This window comes from Giraffa tippelskirchi, chromosome 14 (assembly GCF_054371585.1).
Source record: "Giraffa tippelskirchi isolate mGirTip1 chromosome 14, T2T-mGirTip1v1.2.pri, whole genome shotgun sequence".
In the NCBI taxonomy this organism is placed as follows: Eukaryota; Metazoa; Chordata; class Mammalia; order Artiodactyla; family Giraffidae; genus Giraffa; species Giraffa tippelskirchi.
In genome coordinates, this window is record NC_137288.1 from 14,517,501 (window position 1) to 14,531,131 (window position 13,631).

Consider the following 13,631-nt stretch of genomic DNA (forward strand, 5'->3'; position numbering starts at 1 on the left):
CCCGACGGGGTTCTAGCCCCTCCCCCCCTTCCCTAACTCCCCCCCTTCCCTAAACCTGTCGACGAGCTGCGGGTGCCCGCGGGTCCACCTGCGGGCAGGGCCCCTCCCACTCGCGACCTCGCCCGCCGAGACGGCAGCGCGCGCCCGTCGCCCGGCTGTCAGGCTGTCTGCCCCTCCACCCCTCCTCCCCTAACTCGGCCGCAGAGCCGCCAGGAGCCGCGGGTCGACGAGCCCGACGGGGTTCTATCCCCTCCCCCCCTTCCCTAACTCCCCCCCTTCCCTAACTCTCGACGAGCTGCGGGTGCCCGCGTGTCCACCTGCGGGCAGGGCCTCTCCCACTCGCGACCTCGCCAGCCGAGGCGCCAGCGCGCGCCCGTCGCCCGGTTGTCAGGCTGTCTGCCCCTCCCCCCCTTCCCTCACTCTGCCGCCGAGCTGGCGGTGCCCGCGTGTCCACCTGTCGGCCGGGCCTCTCGCACTCGCGACCTCTGCCGCCGAGCCGCCAGCGCGCGCGCGTCGCCCGCCTGGCAGGGACTCCGCCCCTCCTCCCTCCTTCCCTCACTCTGCCGCCGAGCTGGCGGTGCCCGCGTGTCCACCTGTCGGCCGGGCCTCTCGCACTCGCGACCTCTGCCGCCGAGCCGCCAGCGCGCGCGCGTCGCCCGCCTGGCAGGGACTCCGCCCCTCCTCCCTCCTTCCCTCACTCTGCCGCCGAGCTGGCGGTGCCCGCGGGTCCAGCTGTCGGCCGGGCCTCTCCCACTCGCGACCTCGCCCGCCGAGCCGCCAGCACGCGCCCGTCGCCCGGTTGTCAGGGTGTCTGCCCCTCCCCCCCTTCCCTCACTCTGCCGCCGAGCTGGCGGTGCCCGCGTGTCCACCTGTCGGCCGGGCCTCTCGCACTCGCGACCTATGGCGCCCAGCCGCCAGCGCGCGCGCGTCGCCCGCCTGGCAGGGACTCCGCCCCTCCTCCCTCCTTCCCTCACTCTGCCGCCGAGCTGGCGGTGCCCGCGGGTCCAGCTGTCGGCCGGGCCTCTCCCACTCGCGACCTCGCCCGCCGAGCCGCCAGCACGCGCCCGTCGCCCGGTTGTCAGGGTGTCTGCCCCTCCCCCCCTTCCCTCACTCTGCCGCCGAGCTGGCGGTGCCCGCGTGTCCACCTGTCGGCCGGGCCTCTCGCACTCGCGACCTATGGCGCCCAGCCGCCAGCGCGCGCGCGTCGCCCGCCTGGCAGGGAATCTGCCCCTCCCCCCCCTTTCCTAACTCGGCCGCAGATCCGCCAGGAGCCGCGGGTCGACGAGCCCGACGGGGCTCTATCCCCTCCCCCCCTTCCCAAACCCTGTCGACGAGCTGCGGGTGCCCGCGGGTCCACCTGCGGGCAGGGCCTCTCCCACTCGCGACCTCGCCCGCCGAGACGGCAGCGCGCGCCCATCGCCCGGCTGTCAGGCTGTCTGCCCCTCCCCCCCTCCTCCCCTAACTCGGCCGCAGAGCCGCTTGGAGCCGCGGGTCGACGAGTCCGAAGGGGTTCTATCCCCTCCCCCGCTTCCCTAACTCCCCCCCTTCCCTAACTCTCGACGAGCTGCGGGTGCCGGCGTGTCCACCTGCGGGCAGGGCCTCTCCCAATCGCGACCTCGCCCGCCGAGCCGCCAGCGCGCGCCCGTCGCCCGGCTGTCAGGCTGTCTGCCCCTCCCCCCCTTCCCTCACTCTGCCGCCGAGCTGGCGGTGCCCGCGTGTCCACCTGTCGGCCGGGCCTCTCGCACTCGCGACCTCTGCCGCCGAGCCGCCAGCGCGCGCGCGTCGCCCGCCTGGCAGGGACTCCGCCCCTCCTCCCTCCTTCCCTCACTCTGCCGCCGAGCTGGCGGTGCCCGCGTGTCCACTTGTCGGCCGGGCCTCTCGCACTCGCGACCTATGGCGCCCAGCCGCCAGCGCGCGCGCGTCGCCCGCCTGGCAGGGAGTCTGCCCCTCCCCCCCTTCCCTAACTCGGCCGCAGAGCCGCCAGGAGCCGCGGGTCGACGAGCCCGACGGGGCTCTATCCCCTCCCCCCCTTCCCTAACCCTGTCGACGAGCTGCGGGTGCCCGCGGGTCCACCTGCGGGCAGGGCCCCTCCCACTCGCGACCTCGCCCGCCGAGACGGCAGCGCGCGCCCGTCGCCCGGCTGTCAGGCTGTCTGCCCCTCCCCCCCTCCTCCCCTAACTCGGCCGCAGAGCCGCCAGGAGCCGCGGGTCGACGAGCCCGACGGGGTTCTATCCCCTCCCCCCCTTCCCTAACTCCCCCCCTTCCCTAACTCTCGACGAGCTGCGGGTGCCCGCGTGTCCACCTGCGGGCAGGGCCTCTCCCACTCGCGACCTCGCCAGCCGAGGCGCCAGCGCGCGCCCGTCGCCCGGTTGTCAGGCTGTCTGCCCCTCCCCCCCTTCCCTCACTCTGCCGCCGAGCTGGCGGTGCCCGCGTGTCCACCTGTCGGCCGGGCCTCTCGCACTCGCGACCTCTGCCGCCGAGCCGCCAGCGCGCGCGCGTCGCCCGCCTGGCAGGGACTCCGCCCCTCCTCCCTCCTTCCCTCACTCTGCCGCCGAGCTGGCGGTGCCCGCGTGTCCACCTGTCGGCCGGGCCTCTCGCACTCGCGACCTCTGCCGCCGAGCCGCCAGCGCGCGCGCGTCGCCCGCCTGGCAGGGACTCCGCCCCTCCTCCCTCCTTCCCTCACTCTGCCGCCGAGCTGGCGGTGCCCGCGGGTCCAGCTGTCGGCCGGGCCTCTCCCACTCGCGACCTCGCCCGCCGAGCCGCCAGCACGCGCCCGTCGCCCGGTTGTCAGGGTGTCTGCCCCTCCCCCCCCTTCCCTCACTCTGCCGCCGAGCTGGCGGTGCCCGCGTGTCCACCTGTCGGCCGGGCCTCTCGCACTCGCGACCTATGGCGCCCAGCCGCCAGCGCGCGCGCGTCGCCCGCCTGGCAGGGAGTCTGCCCCTCCCCCCCCTTCCCTAACTCGGCCGCAGAGCCGCCAGGAGCCGCGGGTCGACGAGCCCGACGGGGCTCTATCCCCTCCCCCCCTTCCCTAACGCTGTCGACGAGCTGCGGGTGCCCGCGGGTCCACCTGCGGGCAGGGCCTCTCCCACTCGCGACCTCGCCCCCCGAGCCGGCAGCGCGCGCCCGTCGCCCGGCTGTCAGGCTGTCTGCCCCTCCCCCCCTCCTCCCCTAACTCGGCCGCAGAGCCGCTTGGAGCCGCGGGTCGACGAGCCCGACGGGGTTCTAGCCCCTCCCCCCCTTCCCTAACTCCCCCCCTTCCCTAAACCTGTCGACGAGCTGCGGGTGCCCGCGGGTCCACCTGCGGGCAGGGCCCCTCCCACTCGCGACCTCGCCCGCCGAGACGGCAGCGCGCGCCCGTCGCCCGGCTGTCAGGCTGTCTGCCCCTCCACCCCTCCTCCCCTAACTCGGCCGCAGAGCCGCCAGGAGCCGCGGGTCGACGAGCCCGACGGGGTTCTATCCCCTCCCCCCCTTCCCTAACTCCCCCCCTTCCCTAACTCTCGACGAGCTGCGGGTGCCCGCGTGTCCACCTGCGGGCAGGGCCTCTCCCACTCGCGACCTCGCCAGCCGAGGCGCCAGCGCGCGCCCGTCGCCCGGTTGTCAGGCTGTCTGCCCCTCCCCCCCTTCCCTCACTCTGCCGCCGAGCTGGCGGTGCCCGCGTGTCCACCTGTCGGCCGGGCCTCTCGCACTCGCGACCTCTGCCGCCGAGCCGCCAGCGCGCGCGCGTCGCCCGCCTGGCAGGGACTCCGCCCCTCCTCCCTCCTTCCCTCACTCTGCCGCCGAGCTGGCGGTGCCCGCGTGTCCACCTGTCGGCCGGGCCTCTCGCACTCGCGACCTCTGCCGCCGAGCCGCCAGCGCGCGCGCGTCGCCCGCCTGGCAGGGACTCCGCCCCTCCTCCCTCCTTCCCTCACTCTGCCGCCGAGCTGGCGGTGCCCGCGGGTCCAGCTGTCGGCCGGGCCTCTCCCACTCGCGACCTCGCCCGCCGAGCCGCCAGCACGCGCCCGTCGCCCGGTTGTCAGGGTGTCTGCCCCTCCCCCCCCTTCCCTCACTCTGCCGCCGAGCTGGCGGTGCCCGCGTGTCCACCTGTCGGCCGGGCCTCTCGCACTCGCGACCTATGGCGCCCAGCCGCCAGCGCGCGCGCGTCGCCCGCCTGGCAGGGAGTCTGCCCCTCCCCCCCCTTCCCTAACTCGGCCGCAGAGCCGCCAGGAGCCGCGGGTCGACGAGCCCGACGGGGCTCTATCCCCTCCCCCCCTTCCCTCACCCTGTCGACGAACTGCGGGTGCCCGCGTGTCCACCTGCGGGCAGGGCCCCTCCCACTCGCGACCTCGCCCGCCGAGACGGCAGCGCGCGCCCGTCGCCCGGCTGTCAGGCTGTCTGCCCCTCCCCCACTCCTCCCCTAACTCGGCCGCAGAGCCGCCAGGAGCCGCGGGTCGACGAGCCCGACGGGGCTCTATCCCCTCCCCCCCTTCCCTCACCCTGTCGACGAACTGCGGGTGCCCGCGTGTCCACCTGCGGGCAGGGCCTCTCCCACTCGCGACCTCACCCGCCGAGCCGCCAGCGCGAGCCCGTCTCCCGGCTGTCAGGGTGTCTGCCCCTCCTCCCCCCTTTCCTCACTCTGCGCCGAGCTGGCGGTGCCCGCGTGTCCACCAGTCGGCCGGGCCTCTCGCACTCGCGACCTCTGCCGCCGAGCCGCCAGCGCGCGCGCGTCGCCCGCCTGGCAGGGACTCCGCCCCTCCTCCCTCCTTCCCTCACTCTGTCGCCGAGCTGGCGGTGCCCGCGGGTCCAGCTGTCGGCCAGGCCTCTCCCACTCGCGACCTCGCCCGCCGAGCCGCCAGCACGCGCCCGTCGCCCGGTTGTCAGGGTGTCTGCCCCTCCCCCCCTTCCCTCACTCTGCCGCCGAGCTGGCGGTGCCCGCGTGTCCACCTGTCGGCCGGGCCTCTCGCACTCGCGAACTATGGCGCCCAGCCGCCAGCGCGCGCGCGTCGCCCGCCTGGCAGGGAGTCTGCCCCTCCCCCCCCTTCCCTAACTCGGCCGCAGAGCCGCCAGGAGCCGCGGGTCGACGAGCCCGACGGGGCTCTATCCCCTCCCCCCCTTCCCTAACCCTGTCGACGAGCTGCGGGTGCCCGCGGGTCCACCTGCGGGCAGGGCCTCTCCCACTCGCGACCTCGCCCGCCGAGCCGGCAGCGCGCGCCCGTCGCCCGGCTGTCAGGCTGTCTGCCCCTCCCCCCTCCTCCCCTAACTCGGCCGCAGAGCCGCCAGGAGCCGCGGGTCGACGAGCCCGACGGGGTTCTATCCCCTCCCCCCCTTCCCTAACTCCCCCCCTTCCCTAACTCTCGACGAGCTGCGGGTGCCCGCGTGTCCACCTGCGGGCAGGGCCTCTCCCACTCGCGACCTCGCCAGCCGAGGCGCCAGCGCGCGCCCGTCGCCCGGTTGTCAGGCTGTCTGCCCCTCCCCCCCTTCCCTCACTCTGCCGCCGAGCTGGCGGTGCCCGCGTGTCCACCTGTCGGCCGGGCCTCTCGCACTCGCGACCTCTGCCGCCGAGCCGCCAGCGCGCGCGCGTCGCCCGCCTGGCAGGGACTCCGCCCCTCCTCCCTCCTTCCCTCACTCTGCCGCCGAGCTGGCGGTGCCCGCGTGTCCACCTGTCGGCCGGGCCTCTCGCACTCGCGACCTCTGCCGCCGAGCCGCCAGCGCGCGCGCGTCGCCCGCCTGGCAGGGACTCCGCCCCTCCTCCCTCCTTCCCTCACTCTGCCGCCGAGCTGGCGGTGCCCGCGGGTCCAGCTGTCGGCCGGGCCTCTCCCACTCGCGACCTCGCCCGGGGAGCCGCCAGCACGCGCCCGTCGCCCGGTTGTCAGGGTGTCTGCCCCTCCCCCCCCTTCCCTCACTCTGCCGCCGAGCTGGCGGTGCCCGCGTGTCCACCTGTCGGCCGGGCCTCTCGCACTCGCGACCTATGGCGCCCAGCCGCCAGCGCGCGCGCGTCGCCCGCCTGGCAGGGAGTCTGCCCCTCCCCCCCCTTCCCTAACTCGGCCGCAGAGCCGCCAGGAGCCGCGGGTCGACGAGCCCGACGGGGCTCTATCCCCTCCCCCCCTTCCCTAACGCTGTCGACGAGCTGCGGGTGCCCGCGGGTCCACCTGCGGGCAGGGCCTCTCCCACTCGCGACCTCGCCCCCCGAGCCGGCAGCGCGCGCCCGTCGCCCGGCTGTCAGGCTGTCTGCCCCTCCCCCCCTCCTCCCCTAACTCGGCCGCAGAGCCGCTTGGAGCCGCGGGTCGACGAGCCCGACGGGGTTCTAGCCCCTCCCCCCCTTCCCTAACTCCCCCCCTTCCCTAAACCTGTCGACGAGCTGCGGGTGCCCGCGGGTCCACCTGCGGGCAGGGCCCCTCCCACTCGCGACCTCGCCCGCCGAGACGGCAGCGCGCGCCCGTCGCCCGGCTGTCAGGCTGTCTGCCCCTCCACCCCTCCTCCCCTAACTCGGCCGCAGAGCCGCCAGGAGCCGCGGGTCGACGAGCCCGACGGGGTTCTATCCCCTCCCCCCCTTCCCTAACTCCCCCCCTTCCCTAACTCTCGACGAGCTGCGGGTGCCCGCGTGTCCACCTGCGGGCAGGGCCTCTCCCACTCGCGACCTCGCCAGCCGAGGCGCCAGCGCGCGCCCGTCGCCCGGTTGTCAGGCTGTCTGCCCCTCCCCCCCTTCCCTCACTCTGCCGCCGAGCTGGCGGTGCCCGCGTGTCCACCTGTCGGCCGGGCCTCTCGCACTCGCGACCTCTGCCGCCGAGCCGCCAGCGCGCGCGCGTCGCCCGCCTGGCAGGGACTCCGCCCCTCCTCCCTCCTTCCCTCACTCTGCCGCCGAGCTGGCGGTGCCCGCGTGTCCACCTGTCGGCCGGGCCTCTCGCACTCGCGACCTCTGCCGCCGAGCCGCCAGCGCGCGCGCGTCGCCCGCCTGGCAGGGACTCCGCCCCTCCTCCCTCCTTCCCTCACTCTGCCGCCGAGCTGGCGGTGCCCGCGGGTCCAGCTGTCGGCCGGGCCTCTCCCACTCGCGACCTCGCCCGCCGAGCCGCCAGCACGCGCCCGTCGCCCGGTTGTCAGGGTGTCTGCCCCTCCCCCCCTTCCCTCACTCTGCCGCCGAGCTGGCGGTGCCCGCGTGTCCACCTGTCGGCCGGGCCTCTCGCACTCGCGACCTATGGCGCCCAGCCGCCAGCGCGCGCGCGTCGCCCGCCTGGCAGGGACTCCGCCCCTCCTCCCTCCTTCCCTCACTCTGCCGCCGAGCTGGCGGTGCCCGCGGGTCCAGCTGTCGGCCGGGCCTCTCCCACTCGCGACCTCGCCCGCCGAGCCGCCAGCACGCGCCCGTCGCCCGGTTGTCAGGGTGTCTGCCCCTCCCCCCCTTCCCTCACTCTGCCGCCGAGCTGGCGGTGCCCGCGTGTCCACCTGTCGGCCGGGCCTCTCGCACTCGCGACCTATGGCGCCCAGCCGCCAGCGCGCGCGCGTCGCCCGCCTGGCAGGGAATCTGCCCCTCCCCCCCCTTTCCTAACTCGGCCGCAGATCCGCCAGGAGCCGCGGGTCGACGAGCCCGACGGGGCTCTATCCCCTCCCCCCCTTCCCAAACCCTGTCGACGAGCTGCGGGTGCCCGCGGGTCCACCTGCGGGCAGGGCCTCTCCCACTCGCGACCTCGCCCGCCGAGACGGCAGCGCGCGCCCATCGCCCGGCTGTCAGGCTGTCTGCCCCTCCCCCCCTCCTCCCCTAACTCGGCCGCAGAGCCGCTTGGAGCCGCGGGTCGACGAGTCCGAAGGGGTTCTATCCCCTCCCCCGCTTCCCTAACTCCCCCCCTTCCCTAACTCTCGACGAGCTGCGGGTGCCGGCGTGTCCACCTGCGGGCAGGGCCTCTCCCAATCGCGACCTCGCCCGCCGAGCCGCCAGCGCGCGCCCGTCGCCCGGCTGTCAGGCTGTCTGCCCCTCCCCCCCTTCCCTCACTCTGCCGCCGAGCTGGCGGTGCCCGCGTGTCCACCTGTCGGCCGGGCCTCTCGCACTCGCGACCTCTGCCGCCGAGCCGCCAGCGCGCGCGCGTCGCCCGCCTGGCAGGGACTCCGCCCCTCCTCCCTCCTTCCCTCACTCTGCCGCCGAGCTGGCGGTGCCCGCGTGTCCACTTGTCGGCCGGGCCTCTCGCACTCGCGACCTATGGCGCCCAGCCGCCAGCGCGCGCGCGTCGCCCGCCTGGCAGGGAGTCTGCCCCTCCCCCCCCTTCCCTAACTCGGCCGCAGAGCCGCCAGGAGCCGCGGGTCGACGAGCCCGACGGGGCTCTATCCCCTCCCCCCCTTCCCTAACCCTGTCGACGAGCTGCGGGTGCCCGCGGGTCCACCTGCGGGCAGGGCCCCTCCCACTCGCGACCTCGCCCGCCGAGACGGCAGCGCGCGCCCGTCGCCCGGCTGTCAGGCTGTCTGCCCCTCCCCCCCTCCTCCCCTAACTCGGCCGCAGAGCCGCCAGGAGCCGCGGGTCGACGAGCCCGACGGGGTTCTATCCCCTCCCCCCCTTCCCTAACTCCCCCCCTTCCCTAACTCTCGACGAGCTGCGGGTGCCCGCGTGTCCACCTGCGGGCAGGGCCTCTCCCACTCGCGACCTCGCCAGCCGAGGCGCCAGCGCGCGCCCGTCGCCCGGTTGTCAGGCTGTCTGCCCCTCCCCCCCTTCCCTCACTCTGCCGCCGAGCTGGCGGTGCCCGCGTGTCCACCTGTCGGCCGGGCCTCTCGCACTCGCGACCTCTGCCGCCGAGCCGCCAGCGCGCGCGCGTCGCCCGCCTGGCAGGGACTCCGCCCCTCCTCCCTCCTTCCCTCACTCTGCCGCCGAGCTGGCGGTGCCCGCGTGTCCACCTGTCGGCCGGGCCTCTCGCACTCGCGACCTCTGCCGCCGAGCCGCCAGCGCGCGCGCGTCGCCCGCCTGGCAGGGACTCCGCCCCTCCTCCCTCCTTCCCTCACTCTGCCGCCGAGCTGGCGGTGCCCGCGGGTCCAGCTGTCGGCCGGGCCTCTCCCACTCGCGACCTCGCCCGCCGAGCCGCCAGCACGCGCCCGTCGCCCGGTTGTCAGGGTGTCTGCCCCTCCCCCCCCTTCCCTCACTCTGCCGCCGAGCTGGCGGTGCCCGCGTGTCCACCTGTCGGCCGGGCCTCTCGCACTCGCGACCTATGGCGCCCAGCCGCCAGCGCGCGCGCGTCGCCCGCCTGGCAGGGAGTCTGCCCCTCCCCCCCCTTCCCTAACTCGGCCGCAGAGCCGCCAGGAGCCGCGGGTCGACGAGCCCGACGGGGCTCTATCCCCTCCCCCCCTTCCCTAACGCTGTCGACGAGCTGCGGGTGCCCGCGGGTCCACCTGCGGGCAGGGCCTCTCCCACTCGCGACCTCGCCCCCCGAGCCGGCAGCGCGCGCCCGTCGCCCGGCTGTCAGGCTGTCTGCCCCTCCCCCCCTCCTCCCCTAACTCGGCCGCAGAGCCGCTTGGAGCCGCGGGTCGACGAGCCCGACGGGGTTCTAGCCCCTCCCCCCCTTCCCTAACTCCCCCCCTTCCCTAAACCTGTCGACGAGCTGCGGGTGCCCGCGGGTCCACCTGCGGGCAGGGCCCCTCCCACTCGCGACCTCGCCCGCCGAGACGGCAGCGCGCGCCCGTCGCCCGGCTGTCAGGCTGTCTGCCCCTCCACCCCTCCTCCCCTAACTCGGCCGCAGAGCCGCCAGGAGCCGCGGGTCGACGAGCCCGACGGGGTTCTATCCCCTCCCCCCCTTCCCTAACTCCCCCCCTTCCCTAACTCTCGACGAGCTGCGGGTGCCCGCGTGTCCACCTGCGGGCAGGGCCTCTCCCACTCGCGACCTCGCCAGCCGAGGCGCCAGCGCGCGCCCGTCGCCCGGTTGTCAGGCTGTCTGCCCCTCCCCCCCTTCCCTCACTCTGCCGCCGAGCTGGCGGTGCCCGCGTGTCCACCTGTCGGCCGGGCCTCTCGCACTCGCGACCTCTGCCGCCGAGCCGCCAGCGCGCGCGCGTCGCCCGCCTGGCAGGGACTCCGCCCCTCCTCCCTCCTTCCCTCACTCTGCCGCCGAGCTGGCGGTGCCCGCGTGTCCACCTGTCGGCCGGGCCTCTCGCACTCGCGACCTCTGCCGCCGAGCCGCCAGCGCGCGCGCGTCGCCCGCCTGGCAGGGACTCCGCCCCTCCTCCCTCCTTCCCTCACTCTGCCGCCGAGCTGGCGGTGCCCGCGGGTCCAGCTGTCGGCCGGGCCTCTCCCACTCGCGACCTCGCCCGCCGAGCCGCCAGCACGCGCCCGTCGCCCGGTTGTCAGGGTGTCTGCCCCTCCCCCCCCTTCCCTCACTCTGCCGCCGAGCTGGCGGTGCCCGCGTGTCCACCTGTCGGCCGGGCCTCTCGCACTCGCGACCTATGGCGCCCAGCCGCCAGCGCGCGCGCGTCGCCCGCCTGGCAGGGAGTCTGCCCCTCCCCCCCCTTCCCTAACTCGGCCGCAGAGCCGCCAGGAGCCGCGGGTCGACGAGCCCGACGGGGCTCTATCCCCTCCCCCCCTTCCCTCACCCTGTCGACGAACTGCGGGTGCCCGCGTGTCCACCTGCGGGCAGGGCCTCTCCCACTCGCGACCTCGCCCGCCGAGCCGCCAGCGCGAGCCCGTCTCCCGGCTGTCAGGGTGTCTGCCCCTCCTCCCCCCTTTCCTCACTCTGCGCCGAGCTGGCGGTGCCCGCGTGTCCACCAGTCGGCCGGGCCTCTCGCACTCGCGACCTCTGCCGCCGAGCCGCCAGCGCGCGCGCGTCGCCCGCCTGGCAGGGACTCCGCCCCTCCTCCCTACTTCCCTCACTCTGTCGCCGAGCTGGCGGTGCCCGCGGGTCCAGCTGTCGGCCGGGCCTCTCCCACTCGCGACCTCGCCCGCCGAGCCGCCAGCACGCGCCCGTCGCCCGGTTGTCAGGGTGTCTGCCCCTCCCCCCCTTCCCTCACTCTGCCGCCGAGCTGGCGGTGCCCGCGTGTCCACCTGTCGGCCGGGCCTCTCGCACTCGCGAACTATGGCGCCCAGCCGCCAGCGCGCGCGCGTCGCCCGCCTGGCAGGGAGTCTGCCCCTCCCCCCCCTTCCCTAACTCGGCCGCAGAGCCGCCAGGAGCCGCGGGTCGACGAGCCCGACGGGTCTCTATCCCCTCCCCCCCTTCCCTAACCCTGTCGACGAGCTGCGGGTGCCCGCGGGTCCACCTGCGGGCAGGGCCTCTCCCACTCGCGACCTCGCCCGCCGAGCCGGCAGCGCGCGCCCGTCGCCCGGCTGTCAGGCTGTCTGCCCCTCCCCCCCTCCTCCCCTAACTCGGCCGCAGAGCCGCCAGGAGCCGCGGGTCGACGAGCCCGACGGGGTTCTATCCCCTCCCCCCCTTCCCTAACTCCCCCCCTTCCCTAACTCTCGACGAGCTGCGGGTGCCCGCGTGTCCACCTGCGGGCAGGGCCTCTCCCACTCGCGACCTCGCCAGCCGAGGCGCCAGCGCGCGCCCGTCGCCCGGTTGTCAGGCTGTCTGCCCCTCCCCCCCTTCCCTCACTCTGCCGCCGAGCTGGCGGTGCCCGCGTGTCCACCTGTCGGCCGGGCCTCTCGCACTCGCGACCTCTGCCGCCGAGCCGCCAGCGCGCGCGCGTCGCCCGCCTGGCAGGGACTCCGCCCCTCCTCCCTCCTTCCCTCACTCTGCCGCCGAGCTGGCGGTGCCCGCGTGTCCACCTGTCGGCCGGGCCTCTCGCACTCGCGACCTCTGCCGCCGAGCCGCCAGCGCGCGCGCGTCGCCCGCCTGGCAGGGACTCCGCCCCTGCTCCCTCCTTCCCTCACTCTGCCGCCGAGCTGGCGGTGCCCGCGGGTCCAGCTGTCGGCCGGGCCTCTCCCACTCGCGACCTCGCCCGCCGAGCCGCCAGCACGCGCCCGTCGCCCGGTTGTCAGGGTGTCTGCCCCTCCCCCCCCTTCCCTCACTCTGCCGCCGAGCTGGCGGTGCCCGCGTGTCCACCTGTCGGCCGGGCCTCTCGCACTCGCGACCTATGGCGCCCAGCCGCCAGCGCGCGCGCGTCGCCCGCCTGGCAGGGAGTCTGCCCCTCCCCCCCCTTCCCTAACTCGGCCGCAGAGCCGCCAGGAGCCGCGGGTCGACGAGCCCGACGGGGCTCTATCCCCTCCCCCCCTTCCCTAACCCTGTCGACGAGCTGCGGGTGCCCGCGGGTCCACCTGCGGGCAGGGCCTCTCCCACTCGCGACCTCGCCCGCCGAGCCGGCAGCGCGCGCCCGTCGCCCGGCTGTCAGGCTGTCTGCCCCTCCCCCCCTCCTCCCCTAACTCGGCCGCAGAGCCGCCAGGAGCCGCGGGTCGACGAGCCCGACGGGGTTCTATCCCCTCCCCCCCTTCCCTAACTCCCCCCCTTCCCTAACTCTCGACGAGCTGCGGGTGCCCGCGTGTCCACCTGCGGGCAGGGCCTCTCCCACTCGCGACCTCGCCAGCCGAGGCGCCAGCGCGCGCCCGTCGCCCGGTTGTCAGGCTGTCTGCCCCTCCCCCCCTTCCCTCACTCTGCCGCCGAGCTGGCGGTGCCCGCGTGTCCACCTGTCGGCCGGGCCTCTCGCACTCGCGACCTCTGCCGCCGAGCCGCCAGCGCGCGCGCGTCGCCCGCCTGGCAGGGACTCCGCCCCTCCTCCCTCCTTCCCTCACTCTGCCGCCGAGCTGGCGGTGCCCGCGTGTCCACCTGTCGGCCGGGCCTCTCGCACTCGCGACCTCTGCCGCCGAGCCGCCAGCGCGCGCGCGTCGCCCGCCTGGCAGGGACTCCGCCCCTCCTCCCTCCTTCCCTCACTCTGCCGCCGAGCTGGCGGTGCCCGCGGGTCCAGCTGTCGGCCGGGCCTCTCCCACTCGCGACCTCGCCCGCCGAGCCGCCAGCACGCGCCCGTCGCCCGGTTGTCAGGGTGTCTGCCCCTCCCCCCCCTTCCCTCACTCTGCCGCCGAGCTGGCGGTGCCCGCGTGTCCACCTGTCGGCCGGGCCTCTCGCACTCGCGACCTATGGCGCCCAGCCGCCAGCGCGCGCGCGTCGCCCGCCTGGCAGGGAGTCTGCCCCTCCCCCCCCTTCCCTAACTCGGCCGCAGAGCCGCCAGGAGCCGCGGGTCGACGAGCCCGACGGGGCTCTATCCCCTCCCCCCCTTCCCTAACGCTGTCGACGAGCTGCGGGTGCCCGCGGGTCCACCTGCGGGCAGGGCCTCTCCCACTCGCGACCTCGCCCCCCGAGCCGGCAGCGCGCGCCCGTCGCCCGGCTGTCAGGCTGTCTGCCCCTCCCCCCCTCCTCCCCTAACTCGGCCGCAGAGCCGCTTGGAGCCGCGGGTCGACGAGCCCGACGGGGTTCTAGCCCCTCCCCCCCTTCCCTAACTCCCCCCCTTCCCTAAACCTGTCGACGAGCTGCGGGTGCCCGCGGGTCCACCTGCGGGCAGGGCCCCTCCCACTCGCGACCTCGCCCGCCGAGACGGCAGCGCGCGCCCGTCGCCCGGCTGTCAGGCTGTCTGCCCCTCCCCCCCTCCTCCCCTAACTCGGCCGCAGAGCCGCCAGGAGCCGCGGGTCGACGAGCCCGACGGGGTTCTATCCCCTCCCCCCCTTCCCTAACTCCCCCCCTTCCCTAACTCTCGACGAGCTGCGGGTGCCCGCGTGT